The sequence below is a fragment of the Amblyomma mixtum genome, chromosome 10 (genome assembly GCF_055824585.1).
Source record: "Amblyomma mixtum isolate Tamu chromosome 10, ASM5582458v1, whole genome shotgun sequence".
NCBI classification, from domain to species: domain Eukaryota; kingdom Metazoa; phylum Arthropoda; class Arachnida; order Ixodida; family Ixodidae; genus Amblyomma; species Amblyomma mixtum.
The window spans coordinates 168,819,569-168,824,562 of record NC_143021.1 but is presented as its reverse complement, the minus strand read 5'-3'; the positions used below and the strand labels follow the sequence as shown (position 1 = coordinate 168,824,562).

At 42.7% G+C, this 4,994-nt stretch overlaps 1 long non-coding RNA gene across 1 annotated transcript; it reads left to right on the top strand.

Annotated features, from left to right (window-relative positions):
- The first annotated feature begins 2,860 nt into the window (after positions 1 to 2,860).
- LOC149327692 (uncharacterized) lies at positions 2,861 to 4,005 on the top strand. Its single transcript, XR_016286559.1, has 2 exons — positions 2,861 to 3,241; positions 3,862 to 4,005. It is a non-coding gene; the product is annotated as an uncharacterized LOC149327692 (long non-coding RNA).
- Positions 4,006 to 4,994: the final 989 nt, after the last annotated feature.

Sequence of the window (4,994 nt, the reverse complement as noted above, 5' to 3'; positions counted from 1 at the left end):
CAGTTTCAACTGAAAATTTATCCTCACAAACGACATTTATACATAATCCCCCCAAAAGACACACAAAAACCTCCTTATCCTACCTTAATCTTCCCGCAACGACTTCTCAAGAAGGACAAATGCACGGTTAATCAATGACAACGACGGTTTAGCGGCACACGCGTCGCTGCGACGATTGGCGAGGTTTCAACAAGTTGCAAATTTTTGCTGCGACGCGCCGCTCAGTCGCTCAGTCCCTTGAATGTGAACGCGACAGACACGGCGCTCTCGCGCGTCGCTCACAATGAATCTCGAGGGCTGCACGTGTGCCGCTTGAGGCTGCAGAAAAAGCGTAGGGTCTTGCGAGTAGCGCGCTTGCTGTGTCCACCACGAGAATAGGAAGAAACACAAAAAGACCTTATTAATGCGTAAGCACTACTTGCCTCATCCAATTGAGCAGAATGTGTCCGCAGAACCAGAATGAAAAAATACAAGAAAAGGGCGGTGGGAAATTTCCAACCAGCCACATACTCCAGCCGAAGCGGACGCCCAAACCACTAGGCCACGTCTACGGTTAACGCAGCAGAAGCGAAACAGTAGAATTTAATGCTTACGCATTCGCACCACGTAGGGAGACTTAAGTTCTCTTCCGGCCAAGGTCACCCGCGGTGCACCGTCAATGGGAGAACGCTCACATGTGTGCAGACGTTAGGTGGCGTTAGTTCGCGGATTAAGCGGAATCTATAGGCAGTGAAGTGCTTCCTAGGAGCAGTCTTTTTGATCCTTGACCGCCTAACACACTCTCGAACATAGCGTTTTCAAATTGTCATTTTGTAGAAGACGCGCTCAATTTCTTTAACCTGCTATATCCTGCATTTTTACTCCAGCATGCCTTTTATTTATGCCACTGTATATATTGTACAGAGCATATTACTACTTTAACTTTTTTTTTCAGGCATGAAAAATATGTAGCCCAAAAGTAGCCACATAGCCAAAACGAAATTTCTGACGTCAACTCGGACAAAAAGTAGCCCAATTTGGCTATTATTTATTTATTTACATGATACTGCAGACCTTTTTGGTTCAAGCAGGAAGGGCAAAAGCAAATTGTACAAGAAATGGTTACAGAAAATCTTACGTACATACATATGTTTAAAATTCATGCATGCAGATATAAAAGCACTCCGATATACATCTTCGTCACATCTAAAATAGTCACAAATGCACTTTTCAGAAGGGCATTTTCAGGGGTTAAAAGACATTGGTAATGGCCTCTTTGAAGTTAGGACACGTAAAAACCTCTTCCGGAGTACCAATCATTTGTTTTCAGACAAATGAAAACTTATGGGAGTTTGTTTTTGCGAAGTGAGGAGTTAAGCTGTAGTTGTGTGTGTGTCGCGTTTTTCGAGCTGATGATGGAGTAACATATATGAGGACTTGCCGAGATGCCAAACTTTCCCTGAATTAAAGTACAAAAATTCTATTCTTGCTATCTTTCTTCGGATGCTGAGAGGTTTTATCTGGTTTGTTTGCATAAGGAGAGATGGAGATTCGGAGGTTTTATATTTGTAAATGAAGCGCACAGCACGCCTTTGAACTTTTTCTACCGGTGCAATGTCCTTTTTCGTGTGAGGGTCCCATACCACGGCAGCGTACTCGAGTTTCGGCCTAACAATGGATTCGTAAGCTAATTTCTTTACATTGCTTGGTGTTCCCCTTAACTTATGTCTTAAATATCCCAGTTTTTTCATTGCAGAAGAAGTTAGATGACTAATGTGGTCACTCCATGTGAGCTGGTCATTATGATTACGCCTAAGTATTTGTACTTGGTTACCTGAGTTACAGTTGCAGAATTGAGAGTGTAGTTAAACATTTGAGGCACCTTCTTCCTTGTGATGCGCATAAATACAGTTTTTTTAGGGTTTAGTGACATTCCCCATTTCGTACACCAGGATGAAACATCATTTAAAGCAGTATTAAGCAGGGCTTGGTCCGAAACCGAACGTATTTCTTTAAATAGCATACAATCATCAGCAAACAGATTAACCTTTACATTTTCATCAATGGCAGAAACTAAATCATTTATATAAACCAAAAACAGTAGGGGACCCAACACACTCCCTTGCGGAACACCTGAGGTGACCTCGAGAGGAGGGGAACTAAAACCGTCAATCTCCACATACTGTTTTCTATGCCGTAAGTAAGCAGCAATCCATTTTATGAGTGGTGCAGGTACTCCTATTATTTTAAGTTTGAGTAGTAGTTCATTGTGCACAACCTTGTCAAATGCTTTACTGAAATCGAGGTAAATGACGTCTACTTGTCCGGACTTATCTAATACGGCACTAAAGGTATGGATAGCTGTGACTAATTGCGTAACAGTTGAAAATCGCCTTCTAAAACCATGCTGACATGGACTAACCCAAGCAACCACAGATATCCGTCGGACGTACGAGCTAGATCCGAACGTCCTTTGCCGAGATCGGACGTCCATCGGACGTACGAACACAATCCGATTTCGGATATCCGTAATCGTACATCCGCCGGACGTACGGACAGTGCCCACTTTTGTATATCCGCATGAGAGACGAGGTGGACGTCCGAAGGATGTAAGGTCGAGTATTTTCGCAGGCCATGAGTATGGACGTTTTTTATTTCACAGAAAATTGAAGTCTTTCGTGTATGTATACTGTTTTATTTGCATCAGTTGGACGGTTTGACGCGAAGACGTTTGTAAATTGGTACGATTCCACTCCTACCTGCAGTGCAAGAGCCGCCAACGAGCTAAATTTATCTAAGAGGAGAAGCAGGTGTTGCAGAATTTTGCAGGAACTCAATGACTAGTTTTATATTTATAAAACTTCTCCTCCAAATTAGAGGAGTTGCGCGACATGTCCACTGTTTTGCTAGCTAAACTTGCCATTGAAACCATTCGTAAGCATCAAAACTCCCGTGCATTCTGCTATCACCATCATCATAGATGTCAGTTCGCGGTCAGACCAATCCAATCCATCAGTACGGCTCCGTAGCCATGTCCATGGCCATGTCCGTAGCGCTGTTGTTGATTTGTCGCGTAGTGTTTTCGCGAAGAGCGTTATAGCTCTGTTATTATAATGTGTGGCTTTGTTCGGTCTGTGGACGAAAGTAGTATGTAACCTAAGCAATTCGAAAGATACGGGAAGCGCCTGAAGCTCTTCTAGAACACCGGAGTCCCGTACAGCGTCGACCTTGGTTTAAAGAAGGCATGTGATTGCCCACGAAGGTATGTATCCAGTACACTTCTTGGAACTCGCTTCTAGGACAATGCAGCATGCTCATATAACATTCGTTCACAGGACAGTGGGAGCAGTAAGCGCGAGGAAATATGGCTTCCACAAGTGTGTGCTGTTCTCACACTTTCGGGAGCCTACATCACACAGCTGCGGGAGCCCTCAACTCGCGCGACTAATTCCCACTCCTCTTCAAAGTTGCGGGACGGAGTGTTATCGCATCTTGTTAATTTTTAAGGCATCGCTATGTTCACTGTGCCTATATAAAGAGTGACAACGCGCGAAAGGCAGACCTTAGGAAGCACGTGAGGTCGCAGTGGTTCGCAACGGAAGCTTTGCGGCTTTCTGTGCACAGTCGCGTACAGTGCTGCGCAGGTTAGTGCCCTAAGGCCCATGAAAATAAATAAAGAACAGATACATTGTCAAATATGGTGTGGAAAAGTGAGAGCTGTTATTGCCTTGTACTTATTGAGGTGTTTGTTAAAGTGCATTGTCTGTTATACTTGCAGCATTAAACACTTCCATTAATTGGTTCCAATGTTTTTACTTGGGCTACTACATTGTGCCATTTGTTTCACATGACTGATGTTTGCCGCGTTCTTTTTTATTTCAGAAATCCTGTGGGTGGGAAGATTACGGATGTGTGTCCCAAGCTTGCCACATTTGAAGAGTCACATTTAAGAAATTTTCCGAATGTAACCCATTGCTCTGCTGATGTATCATCAACCACAATAAAATATGCGTGCTATGCATCAAATTGTTTTTGGTTTTATTGCATTGCGCGGAGTGAAAAAAGCACGCATGCGCCATATATGCGAATATTCGAGAAAGATCCGCCAATGGACGTACTCAACTGGACGTCCGTCGGCGGGCGAACCGTATACCTTTGGCCACCTTTCGGACGGCCGACGGACGTCTACTGGCTGTTTGCGGATGTTCAGCGGACGTACAGAACATCCGAAATAGACCTCTGTCGGCCGTCCGAAGGATGTCGGTGGTTGCTTGGGAAGCGCTGAATTTGTATTTAGAATCTGCATTATATGATTTGCAACCATGTGTTCAATGAGCTTACATGAAGAACAAGTTAAGGAGATAGGACGGTAGCTCCCCACCGAAAAACGCCAAAAAATAGCCCAATCTGGCAACCATGCTAGAATATACCAGTATATTCTGCCACCTTTTTCAAAATTTTTTAAAATTTTGACCATAAAATTTTTATTTCACATTTACCTTATAAAGCACCGTTTTATATGTTATTCAAAAGCGAAAAAGACTGAAAAAAATCAAGCTGGCATTTGTTATTGAGAAAAAATCTCCCAAACTTGGCTATTATGCAAACATTCATAACTAGCGAATGGAGAGCAGGAATTGTAAAATTTTTTGCACAGAGTTGGCCAACTAGACAGACTGTGCAACCGACTAGGATCTTGGCCATCCGACAATTGGGAATCATGTTACAGCAAAAATACCAAATAAAACAAGAAATGTCATTTTTGCCTGCATTCCTTGACATAAAACATGATTACGTCAAAACTTGCCATTCGATTTCATCCATCGTAGTTCATTGCACAGGCTAGTAATAAAGGAACGAGAGTGCAATGTTTTATTCATAAATAATTATTCGTTTCGAAGTTATAACTGTTTGCGCAAGAAGAAAGTGCAAGAAATCAAGTTTTGAGAAAAACAAGCTTAAAGTTTTTCAGTCCTTGTAGAAACAAGATCATCATGATCTAGGAAGTTAAAATC